This window comes from Limulus polyphemus, unplaced genomic scaffold, assembly GCF_000517525.1.
Source record: "Limulus polyphemus unplaced genomic scaffold, Limulus_polyphemus-2.1.2 Scaffold364, whole genome shotgun sequence".
Lineage (NCBI taxonomy): Eukaryota > Metazoa > Arthropoda > Merostomata > Xiphosura > Limulidae > Limulus > Limulus polyphemus.
Genome location: NW_013665974.1, coordinates 425,010 through 439,298, shown reverse-complemented (window position 1 = coordinate 439,298; position 14,289 = coordinate 425,010).

The following is a 14,289-nucleotide window of genomic DNA, read 5'->3' as shown; positions in this document are numbered from 1 at the left end:
ATTTACTCTAATCCTGCCCAAAAGAATTTCAATTTGAGGGAAGGCTAATAGTTTCCTGATGTGTAATAAAATCGAATCGAGTATACGCGCGCCCCGCACTTGGTATTGCTGGTGCACAAAAATATAGCTAATAAAAAAAGGGGAAAAAGGTCTCATAGATTAATTTGCTCTAATCTTGCTTAAAATAATTTCAAGTATCGCGGCTATTGAGGATTCCCACTTTTTCTTATTTATTTATGTCCCAACTATTTTACCGCTGCATAATGTTTGATTACAAAGTGTAGGTTAAAATATTACATCTGAATATTTGTTCGCGTATTTTAGTGTTGTATGCATGACATATTTATTATTTTCCTGCCTGTTTTAACTTCATTTGTGAAGCCATTGGAAACTACTACACATGTTGCTAAAAATGTAGTACTCTATGAAGCAGTAATTTTCTAGGTATGGATATCACGTCTATCTAGTTTTGTTGCATCCGGGTCTTACAACAGAGACCATACTATCAGATGTTCTAATTGTAACTTGTACGAAAAAAGGCAAAACTGTATACTTATGAAATATTTCAATGTACTCGATTGAACATATTTCATCAAAACCAAATGAAACAATAAGTATACCAAGGTTTCTTTTGGTATGACACATGAACCATTTGTGAGTTTCACTTTCACTTTCATTTGCTTATGAATATTTGCATTCAGTCCCTTTAGAAATATTTCTTATTAATATAACTGGAAACATTGAGTAAAAATGCGTTTTTGTTTCTTTTCGAATTCTTCTGTTGCTTTTGTCTCTTCAGTGAAAAATCCTTTATATCATTCATATCCCTGTTTCCAAACTTGAAAATATTCTCTCATCAACCTTCATGAAAACATTAATACATTGTGCCTTCCTAAGGTGAAACAAGAATCAGTAACCATAGTTTCACTTCATATATCGCCATGTTTACATTGAGACTAAATTATTTATTTTTGAGAGTTTTATTCTTTGAGTATTTTATTCATGTGTATAATATAGCACTTAAAAACGATTTTACAAGTGATATCCATGTGTGTGTGTGTGTGTACATCACCACACACACATATAACCATATATGTATAATACTATATACATATACAATAACATTATATATCACTGTATATGCTTATATTATCCACGAGTTATGTTTCGACTGCTACACTACTTATTACCATACTGCCGTCTATAAACCAACATCTCTACTCATAGATTAAATAATTACAGACAAAATTCAGCCAGACAAAGACTTTTGCTTTTCAGCAAACACTCGTCCAACTTGGATTAACATTCATGCTGTACACTAAAGCATACATCAATACAAACATACAAACCCCGACGAAATGTAACATTTAACAGTAAAGTACATTTAGTGTTCGAGACTGCTACAACTCTAAGAGCCAAACTATCGCTGTGTTCTGTCGCCGTCTATGGATTCATATATCCACTACACCTGGCATCAGAGAAAAATAAATCCAGGGGAAACGATGATTTTATCACTATGATTTATCTCAGCTTGATTAACTTTATGTGCTGGTTAAGAGCATAACTCCCTCATTGTACACTTAGAAGTCATGTACGGGTTTCAAACTTGTGTGTAAGTGCTACTTGAATTTTACACTTCCATACACAAACAATCAATCTCAGTTGGTTTCTAACATAAACATCATGTCAATGTTCATAACAAAATTTCAACTGAAACTCAGAAAAAAGTTCTTTCGACATCAAAATGTATTAAATATCTCAGTGGTCACCTCTGTTTAAACCAGCTTGAAACATTCTAGACATTGTGGAATAAATAGAGTTGTTTAAACACTTGTTTAACAACGAGTAAAAGCTTGGAATGGTCTATTCTTTCATTTGGGGGTGTGTAAGTGAGCCAGACTAGTTTCGGAGTTCAATAACAATTGTCAGCTGAAATGACATTGTGACCTTAATTTCTAAATTATCGAGCAGTGTTTCATGGCATGATCTATATATAGTACATTGGGTGGTAGTCTCTTGATTACAATATGGCTGGAATTCTCCGAAACTAGTCTGGCTCACAGACACCCCTCCCCTCTCAATGAAAGAATAGACCATTCCAAGCTTTAACTTGTTGTTAAACAAATGTTTAAACAATTCTATTTATTTAATTATGCCCCCCCCAGTGGCACAGCGGTATGTCTGCGGACTTACAACGCTAGAATCCGGGTTTCGATACCCGTGGTGGGCAGAGCACAGATAGCCCTTTGTGTAGCTAACAATACGAAGAACTAAATTGTGGCGAAAGGCTACAAGTTCTTCAAATACCTGTAGAATGATAGGTTTCTTTTTGTGAGTGTAAAACACTTAAATACACCAGTTTGATTCTAGACATTATTCAAGTTAAGCCCATATTCCTAGACCACGCGCGGGCGGAAGGAAGATTGTTTAATCTTGGAGCACCCTTGATTAATAATTATTTCTTAGGAGATAATTATTTTTTAAATCAAAATAACTGCCAAGAACAACAACAATAACATATTGTAATCAAGAGACTACCTCCCAACGTACTACATATAGATCATGCCATACAACACTGCTCGATAATTTAGAAATTAAGGTCACAACGTCATTTCAGCTGACAATTGTTATTGAACTTCTAGTGATAATTTCCTGTTGTGCTGATTATTAATGTTATAGGCACTGTAGCTCTAACTTCAGCAATTCTAACTGCATTATAATCAAGCAGTTGGCACTGTAGACTCCTAGCAACCAGTATAACTACTGGTGATATAACAAATAACTCTTATCTGATGCAAATATATTTAAACTTGTAGAAAGTATTATTAGTTGGTGGGTATAATTTACAGGTACATTTTTAAAGATTTTTGCAAAAACTCAAGTTTCAGCGTCACAGTAGGGAAATATCTATTTGTATGCAAAGTTGAATATTCAATATACCGAACAATTTTTTAATAAGGGGGTTTCATGACAAATATAAAAAAAAACATGAAGAACGTATTAAACAGTTTCTTTTATGTAAAATCTCAGCTAGATCTTCACAGATGTTCAGTTAAACATGAAGGATAAGAGACATCAGTACACTGCTAGCATATTTCTGTTACTGCTTAATATTTGCTTTCTGGTGCACTTCGCTAAACAAAATGAGTGAAGTATTATTTTGAGTGTGCACTGGAGTATGCCATAATGGAAAGACAGCAATGCTTCAAAAGCATCATCCTTTCTTGCCTCTGCAACATCAAATATGTTTCTCCATCAACTATTAAGTTTCAAATCGCATCTCGGTCTTCATTTAAACTTTAGTTCTAAAATATTCATTTGTCAGTGTATTATACGCTTCTTCTGAGAAGGAGGTTGAAGATTCATAGCCATGCTACCTAAAATTGAGCCGTACATAATCATTGTTGGTTAAATACATATGGTTAAAGTACGTCACACTTTAAGTTCGTACAGATAAAAAAAGGTTTATGATACATCAAAAACACTAAATACACTAAACTCCAGCTAATGTGACTATAACTGACATGTATGTGAGTCATCCTTCATTGTCTGGTACTCACAGAAATAAAGCTCAGTTCCAATAGGAAGTTGGATAACTACAAGAAGGTTCCTAAACAATTTAATGCAATTGAAGGTTAGTTACTGTACAAGTTCCAGCTTAGAGATTTTAACAATGGGAATGTTTTAAAACAAACATCTTATATCCATACAACTTTGTTACAACACTAAAGAAGTACAAATTTAATCAACTACAAAGCACTGCGGTCTGGGTGTTAATTAATTTGACCGTATAATTATTCTTAATGAGACTTGAAAGAATTCTCAACACAAAACAAGTTCTCAGTTTGACACAAAGAATTATTTCTTTCACTTTTACCAAGTCCCTCTTGGTTCTGATTAACTTCTCATGGACCTAGTGGAACTCTCGAGCTACATTAGACTGGTCAGTATCATTCCAACTCCTCCTTTTGTTACATGGCCCAGGCCTCAATATTCTTCACTGCCTGAACCTGGAAGTGGTGCTTCACTTGAGTTGTTGGCTGAAGTATGAAGTGAGTGGGACTGGTATTGGCAAAAGCTCTATGTGTAATTATTGTCGAAGACTCGGCAATAGTGGGAGCATCAACGTCAAATTGTATGCCCCAACATTTACACCTGGTGTTATTGTGATATGTTGGATAATAGAAGTCGACCAAATAAAGCCACTTGTGGAAGATTCCTTCAAAATTCTTGGGCTTGGTTATGTAATGGTCCTACAAATTTTTGCACAGCTTTAGAAAGGTACTATATGCGTTTCCAGTGCCCAAAAGAAACTGCCATGATGTTCATGTTTCTGGCTGCACTAATTGGGCAACAGACAGGCTGATCTTTGAAAGGGTGATAAAAGTACCTCTGGTAAGTTTTATAATTGACGTGGATGATTCTGGGACTGGATGTGTCACTGATGGTACTAGCTTCTTGAGGAACTCCTTCAGCTCCAGAATGAGTCTGATGTTGATGTTCGAGAGCGACTGGATGTCACTGGAGTCTGTAATTAGCAGAATCTCATCCATTGACTCTTCTTCCACCACCATTAGGTTTAGAACGGTTCCTGAGGTTTTTTTTTGGGGGGGGGGGCTCAATATTCCTTCATGTTGCTGAAGAAAACATAATCCTCCATGTCAAGCTAACTGGACAGTCAGATACACAAATGAATAATCGTAACTTCTTTATGATTGAGCGAAGAAAACAAAATGCCAGAAAAATTGAAGAATTTGGTCTTGCATAGAAAAATCAGGATTGTCAACTCAGTTTTTGATTGATCAAATACTCAGCTTGTATTTTAGGTTTGAAAGCTATAACGTTCTTGTCACAAATACAATGTGCTAAAAATAGCAAACTTTAGACATTAAGTGTAAAAACTCTTTCTCTAGTGAAGTGTCACTTCTACATGTATTGCCTATAAAAAATTTCTCCCAAGAACATGTAATGTTCTAGTGACGAGGGACGGCTAGCACAGATAGCCCTCGTGTAGCTTTGCGCGAAAAACAAACAAACGAACTTTGACGTCAAAAGTGAATTTCTGAGCTTTAATCATTTTGTGACGAATAAAAAGTACGGTTAAAACCTAAGTAATTAATTCCAGTGTTTTTTATTTACCAGCCCCAGTTAGAAGATTTTTTCATTGAGAAAGAAAGAAACCGTAATAAAAATCGTATTTTCTATTTTCTTTGTTGCCTTCGACGGAAGAAAATATGCATAGTTTAGTTAAGCTAGCAGAATTAAGTCTTACTAAAGTAAAAACAATTAACTGTACTTTATAACAACATATGTAAAGACAAAAATCAACCTGCCTGAGTGAGTTTATTGCATCAAGCCATCGAAATTATAAAAGTAAACTATATTAAATAATAGCAGCATAAACCAACTTAATACAAAGGGTACTTTTTAATGTACCCTTCTGTCTAATAAATGTTTAAGTTACACGGATACATGTTAAAGGTTTGGTATTGTTACACGGATACATGTTAAATGTTCGGTATTGTTACACGGATACATGTTAAAGGTTCGGTATTGTTACACGGATACATGTTAAAGGTTTGGTATTGTAAATAGTAATTATTGCTTATGATTGTGGATATTAACACCTACCAGTTACAAGAAATCGAGAGAGAGAGAGACAACACTGAATAGAGGCTCACCGTATACTGCGGTTTACACAATAACAGAATAAACCAATTTAATATAAAAATTTCTGAGAATGGGGTCTGATTCAAGCAGTTTGAGCGTCTTTCGCACGAGTAACACGAGATTGTTATTCATAACGTGGTTTGCAAGTGGTACCCATACGCTCATATTAAGTATGTATTCGAGTTATAAAATTTCCACATTCACAAACTGTAATAAAAGCACTAAAACCTCTAAGGGAAATCAGTCGCTCGAATAAATTTTGAAGCAATAAGACTTGAGATAAATAGAGCAAAAAAGAAATGATTTTTGTTCTTGTAGTCTTAAAAACAGTTCAGTGTCAACGTGACTAACAGACAATTTTCTTACTAATTTTCATTTCTTGTGGTAGTTGAAAATATGTAAACTAAGTTGTTATTGCAAACTCAGTTGATTATACCCAATACAAATGCTGTTCTTTATGTTTAATATTATGATCATTTACATACTTCATTTCCACATGCACATATACTACACAATTTCTAATTCAGGTTTTCATCCAATATATTATATCCACAATCATATTATTTATTGGTGAAAAATTGTGTCCAAACATTGGAAAAGTTCATTAACAAATTAAAAACTTTATTTATATATTTGTAATTCTAGAAAACCGGTAATGACCTTTCATATATATTTACCGTTCACAGTCTTCAGTTCATTGTCATAGAGACCCTAGAATGAAACAGGAAAATAGGAAGGAAGCAGGTTATTACAGTCGACCACTGTTAAAGGAGTTAATAAGTAAAAACTTATCCTTTGAACATGGCATTGCAGTCTTCATAATAATAAAAACAACTGATCAACAACAAATCAAACCTTAGACAACAAGAAGAAAATACAATACTAGATATCATAACTTGTTATTAACTCACCCGACTGACTCCAGTGACGTAGTGTATATAACAACAAGACTGGCATAAATGTTTCGTTGAGAATAAAATATTTTGGATGGTGCTGAATAAACACCTATATTCCTTCCTTTATACTGGGCTGTGAATTTTGACTCTTAGTTTCCCACGTATGCGTAGCTTTCCTTATTGTTATTCTTCTTATTGAAAATAAATTATTTCAGTAAGGATGCTTATGTCTGTTACATTCTCCTTACTTTGGACGTTAAACATCTAAAAGGGAGTAATGCTTTACGTAAGTTTGTTGTTTCTTTAGGTATTCTTATGTCTAAAGTATTTTAAAGGGATTTTTTATATATACACAAAATTTCCCTGTAACACCCTTAATACAACACCACGATCATAAAATAATGTATTAAAAATAAGACAACGTTGGAAAAACAAATGTATTCACAAATAGTGACGTTTAGGGTAAGTTATGGTAGCCTAACAAAAATTAGTTATCCGAAACGTCGCTTTCTGTAAATAAATTACTTTTCCGATATTATCTCTTTTAAACACATTATTTCATGATTCTTTTGAACCACTAGTAATATCAGCGGAACTTTTCTCCAAATTTCCTTTACACAACACAGTTCCGTTTGAATGGTTGTTCTACTCATGGGTAATACTGTTGTAATACTTTCTATTATTTGCAGATTCTTTTGGATATTTCGTTCAAAATAATGATAAAAAGTCCATTTCACTTAAGAATAACAAAAATGTTTTATTACTTGAACTTCATGCGCCGAGATTAGTGTAACCAACGTTCTTCGATAGGCCTGACTTCACAAGTAAACTACGTCTGAACAGAAACATCACTTACTTTCTAAGCACAATATTCATAGTACTGAACTAACTAATTGGCTGGCAGTAACAAACTGAGTACTCATTACATTTAACTGACTTGCAAACTCTAGTCTAGCTCGCTTTTATATATATATATGGATCAAAGCAAGCTACTTACTTAGATCAAAACCAGAAATAAACCTGCTTATAAGTATAGTAATTAAATATAATTTTCTATCATCATTAGTTATAAAGATTAGAATGCACTGTTTCATCGATTGGCTACCTTCACTATTAACGATATATTAGGCTGGAAACCCAATAATATCACACGAACTACGGGCAGCTGAGGTGTTTAGGTTACTCCTAAATCCATGTACAATGTAAAACAATCTGTATAATAATAAAAGACTAAAAATAATAAAACTATATATATAAAACATTCTTATCAACACTGTTAATGAAAATAACATTAAAAAAAGAATAGAGTATACTTCACTTATGGAACACACAAACACTAGCTGCTAGCTTCAAGTACTGCCACTGATTTAATGTTCGTTGAATAACACAAGATATTCTGAGGCAGCTGAAGATCACAGACGGCCCATAGGAAACTTTATTTCTGTGGGACCCTCTTCCTCCACAAGCCTCTTTTTTTTTTGGCACTGAAACTTTACCCATGAAAATAACTTTTTATTAAATATAATGAATTAGCAATACTAGTTTCCAACTTACGAATCATCTGAGAAGGTTTTTTTTTCAGGTGGATAAATAGTGTGAGTATCTTGATATGTAGGCTCAGAGGCAACTTCCTACTCAGTCTTTTGGTTAATTCGGCCCTTAATTCTTTATAGTAGCCGATGTAGAAACCGTTGAACTTAAAGGTAGGAAATTCGATGATATATCGCATTGGAACAGACATAATGATCACAAGAATGATACATCTTAACTGGCTCAGTATAGTAGCGTTAACGTCACTTTTAGCTTTTTCACTATATTTCTTGGAGTTGACAGACGACTCACAAACGTACTGAAAAAAAAAGAACTTGTTGTGCTTTAAATGTACACGTAATTAAATCGCAAATACTCACTTGTTTAGAAGTTTGTTATTTATTGGAATTCACGTTCAGGTGATTAAACTTAAAATATAGTCACTAGTCCAATTTCGTCTAACCTCACTTCCTGCCACGCTTATACGGAACCGTGAATCTCCTTTAATACGTCACAGTTACTTGTTAAGCATAATTTACTGAGTGTAAGCAGTATTTATAATACTTGCAAACTATTTGTGGACAAAAACTCTTTTGATTCACCAAAACTATCTTGATAACTTTCACTTTTCTGGGCTCTACGATAGCTCAGAGTTAAGCCTGATGGTTTATAATACTATATATCGGGCTTCGATAGCCCATTGTGTTTGTTTGTTGAATTTCTAGTAGTATAAGCCACTGGGGTCACTCGAGAGCTATCTACGCTAGCCGTTCCTAACTTAGAAGTGAAAAACTAGAGGGAAGACTCTAGCGGTGTAGCGCCACAGGAGCGTCATCCGGCACCTGAAATTGAAGTTGAGTTGAGACAATTCAAACACTAAATAAAAAATAAGTTATTCAGTTTACACCCGAAATTAAACGTCACTTTTTTCATAATGTAACTCTCAGATTGTCAGGGAACACTCTGGATGTTTGTGGTCTTCCGTGTCCACTGGTAGAGATCTCTCGGACTGATCAGCACACACTCTGTCACTTTCCCTCAGGGGCTGTCGTCAGACACTATTTCACCTCTCCAGTTCAGGAGCAGGAGTGAGAGCGTTAAAATAGTGAAATGTTTCTTGCCATACGTCACTCGATTATTAAGACACACGAGCCTGGTATTAAAACACTTAATCAAATACATTTTATAATTATACTGTGTGTTTAGAACGTACACATTTTACAATTATACAGTGTATTTAGATAATATATACTGAATGTCGCTTTTTTTAATGACTCATGTTGATAGCAAAATCAGAGTTGTAACACTATTTGCAGACTATTGTTGCTAAGCCTGAAGCTGAAGGAGACTAAGGGTTTTGTATATACGTTACACAGTTACTGTTGTTTTCTTCTTGTCGCATAATTTAAGGGAAGTTGATATTTGTGATTTCTCTCGATAATATATGCGTATTCAGTTTATTACTAATGTTTGTAGTCTCAAATAATTAATGCTGCTTACATTTTCTATATTTGAAATGGACTCACAAAAATGGAAATTCAGTTTTCAGTGCAAAATCCTTAATCCGATGGTGACGTCATACGTCTGACGAAATTTGGCGAGGCACGAAATTTGGCACTATAATGTTTAACACTACACCACTGAAAACCAGCTACTCTTGGGCTACTCTGACTGGATAGTGAGATTGACCGTCACGTTATAACGTCCACACGACTAACTCTACAATGTTGTCCTCCAGCGGTCAGCGCTAAGTTCATGGACTTAAAATGCTAAAATCCGGGGTTCGATTCCTCTCAACGGGCAGAGTGCAGATAGCCCACTATCTAACAAAACTCAACGAATATTTGCATTAAATAACACAAAAGTATTTTATAAAACGTGTTATACACAGGAATTTACAAAATTTTAATACAACTTGGAGCATTAAAACTAAATTTATTTATTGCACGTTATTTTCAACAGGGTCTTTCATTCAATACTATTTGACAAACACAGACCAGTGGTTAAACTGTAGGTTTTTGGGTCCATGATCATTCGAGTCTATTTCCGTTGAACAAACACACAGAAAAAAATCATATTAATACTAGAAATATACGACCTTATAACACCAAGTGTTGTTTTTATTTAATTAAACACTCGACGTTTCGCTTTACAGCTTCTTCAGGAGCGTTCACTGAAACACAAAACGTTTATTTGTAGTACTAATAAATCTTCTATACACCAATATGCACTACAGAAATTAAATATAAAGAAAAAATCGCTCGCCGAACTTTGAGGCCGTGGGTGTGTTATAAGGGTAACGGTCAAATTGTCATATTCGGTCAGACAAGAGTACTGTTGATTAGCTGCTTTGCCTTTAGTCTATCAATTCAAAATCAGAGACAGCTTGCGCACATAACCCTTGAGTAGCTTTGTGCGAATATCCGGAACAAACTCAATACCACGGCTTATCGGGTGGCTAGACTATAATAGAATTACTGTTCTTGAAAAGCGTTGGTAGAATCCAACAACAAAGTGCAGATTGAACCGGAATAAACCGTACTGTGCTGTATTAAGTGAAGTGTTAACATTTCAATAATTCATCACTCTTACGGCTTGACAACACACAATATAGGTTGTTATAAAGTAAACACCACATTTTCTTTTCCGGAAATATAATTAGAATTCTCAAGGTTCTTAAAAATGAATAATTAAAAATTAATAGTTTTTTATGTCACTAACGAAAATAATAAAGATTTTTCCTTTATTTTTACTCAAATACATGACTGTGACTGAAGTTAGTAAATGAAGCTAAATAACAAATCGTCAACGAAGTGTTGTACGATGTTAGTACAGAAAAACTGTAATATTTTTCTTAAATACTCTTGACACGTTAATGAAGAGTCCTACGACACCAATACAGAAAAAAATATTAACATGTTTCTTAGACACTTTTGACAAGTCTACGCAAGTCTACGAAATGTTGTGCAACGCCGATACAGATAACCTGCGATATTTATCAAAAATACTTTTGACACATTAACAGAGTGCCCTACGACGTCAATAATGAATTAGTCCAATATTTTTCTTAAATACTCTTTACACGCTAATGAAGTGCCATACGACGCCAATACAGAAAAACTGTAACGTTTTTCTTAAATACTCTTGACAAGTCAACGAAGTGTTCTACGACGCCTATACAGAACTGGTGTAATATTTTTCTTAAATACTCTTGACAAGTCAACGAAGTGTCCTACGACGCCCATACAGAACTGGTGTAATATTTTTCTTAAATACTCTTGACAAGTCAACGAAGTGTCCTACGACGCCAATACAGAAATAGTGTAATATTTTTCTTAAATACTCTCGACAATGCATTTATACAGTTTTGTAAACTTCGATAGCGAATTTATCTAAATACACACACATAGCCATCGATTCTGTTATACGCATGATTTATTATCTATTTAATTTTTTGAGCCGCCAATATTGGCCGTTTTTAATTCTCAAATGAGAACGTTCATGATACGATTTCAATAATAAACCGAGAAAGTACTAATTTTTAATCGAACTGTTCTTTACTTTATTATAACAATGCGTCATTTAAAAAAGTAACATAGTGTTTCAAATTTCTGCTTTTAATTCTATAAAACGTCACTATTGCGGAATTATTTGTTCAAATTAACTTCTGTATATGTATATATGGTATATATAATAGTGTATAGATGATCCATACCACACTTTTGGGGCGAATAAAACCATACATTTGTCTCTCACAATCACGTGGTTGTAACATTTCTTCACTCTATGATATTTACATTTGTTGTTATACTTCTTAGTGGGGTTATGTATAACAGAAGACAATAATAGTACAGTACAGACGTACTTGTCAAATAGGCATGTGGATTATGAATTTTGATTCAATAAATAAGTGATAGCATGATCTCGATACTGTGGTTAAAGACATTAATTTGTTTGTTTGTGTAAAGTTAAGCACAAAGCTACACAATGGGCTATCTGTGCTCTGCCCACCAAGGGTATCGAAACCCGATTTCTAGCGTTGTAAGTCCGCAGACATGTCGCTGTGCCATTGTTGGGCACAGAAATAAGACCAACCTTTTCAGTTTTATGCTAAAATGAGCAAAAACTGAGTAATGCTCTCATTTAACCCTAGAAAAGACAAGATAATCAGCTCTGTTGTGGTGTGAACACCTTTTACAAGTTGTCGAAGCATGTTTATAATTAACTATAATTGGTATTAGACATTGGTATTAGACCTGTTATATTCCCTGTCCCACCAAACATGCTCGCCCTTTCAGCCGTGGGGACATTATAATGTGACTGTCAATCCCACTATTCGTTGGTAAAATAGTAGCCCAAAAGTTGGCGGTGGGTGGTGATGACTAGCTGCCTATCCTCTAGTCTTACACTGCTAAATTAGGGACGGCTAGCGCAGATAGCCTTCGTGTAGCTTTGCGCGAAATTCGAAGACAAACAAACAAACCTATTATATATTTAAACCCTACATTCTTTATCTAGTCCCTTGGAAATTTTCATAAATAAAAGAGTGCATGCTAATTGTATTCTAACCACACTATATTTGCCATATTCATTGCCGACGACGCGTTTCGCCTGAAGAGCTTTGGATTGAACGAAACGTGTCAACGGTAATGGATATTTCAACCACACTATATTCACCCTATGAAATTTATCCTATAAAACGTTGCCTCAACTTTCCAACTGTGTCATTTCAGTTTTGCATTTCCTGGGCTTTGGAGCGAACCCAAGACCTATCAGGCAAGTGCTGTGGAACTTTTTTTAACAACTCAAGCTTCCACAATAATACCATGTAAACTATAAAATACCTTAAGAAAAAATTCCGATATGTGTATGAGTTTATACACCACCGACCTCACATCAAGAATCTTAGATAGAAAAAACACTCAAGTCACAGTTTGAATGATAGACTTTAGCTTAGTGAATCACTTCTAACTTTAAAAAGTATTGTTCGTTTGTTGTGAAGCACAAAGACGCACAAATGGGTTGGCTACTTGTGCTTTGCTCACGACTACTCTAATTTTTAAACATTGTAACATAGCAACCCTAGTTTCAATGTACCAATATTTTTAAACATTGAAATGGGAAGCGTCTTTAGTGTCACAGGACCCGTAGTTTCAATATGTTAAACAGTCAGAATAATTCGGTGTCTGACAATCCTCTCAATTATAAACACTTTATTGAGTAAAACAACATTAATTCTGTTATGATTCCTTCAGTGTTAAATATTTTAGCAGGTGAAATAATTAGTTTCATAATCCCCATATAAATATGTGTTTTATTTTATTTCGTACGCTAGAAAATACTCATGCACAACAACTATTAGTTTTACAAAATCAAAACATTCAGGTAAAACGATGACTAGCTGCCTTCCCTCTAGTCTTACACTGCTAAATTAGCCACCCACCACCATCTCTTGGGCTACTCTTTTTCCAACGAATAGTGGGATTGACCGTCATATTATAACGCCCCCACGGCTGAAAGGGTGAGCATGTTTGGTGTGACACGGATTCGAACCCGCGACCCTCAGATTGCGAGTCGAGTGCCTTAACCACCTGGCCATGCCGGGCCGATGACGTCAAAGTAAATAATCTCCAACTTCTTACGCAGAAAGGTTGAACAAATTTATAGAATAACATTATAGGCATACACTGCCAAGTGGAGTGGCACGCATTAAACCACATACATGTAATAAAGATGTGAAGTCTAAATTAACAAAATTATATGTAAAAGTACACAGGTGGGCAGAGCACAAATAGCCCATTGTGTAGCTTTGTGCTTAATTACAAAAAACAAACAAACAAACCAAACTTCTATGACATATTCGGCAGATTATAATTTCCTCATTGTTTGAAATCAACAAAGTAAGTTTTCCTGAAATACCTGCGTTGTAACCATAAAAAATTTCAAGTACTAACTTAGATAAAACTTGTTCATAAACAACAACAAAAAAATGACACTTTGATCATTCACATTCGCTCCTGTCCGCCATCGTATTTATACACAAGGTCATGTGAACAATAGTTACGTATAATTTACTTTAGATGGCAGCACCTCATAACTAATAATATACAAGGGATGGCCGTTTTACCGAAGTGGCTGTCTTCCTTCACTTTTCTCTAATCATAGAATAATTATTTTAAAACTATTCTCGTTC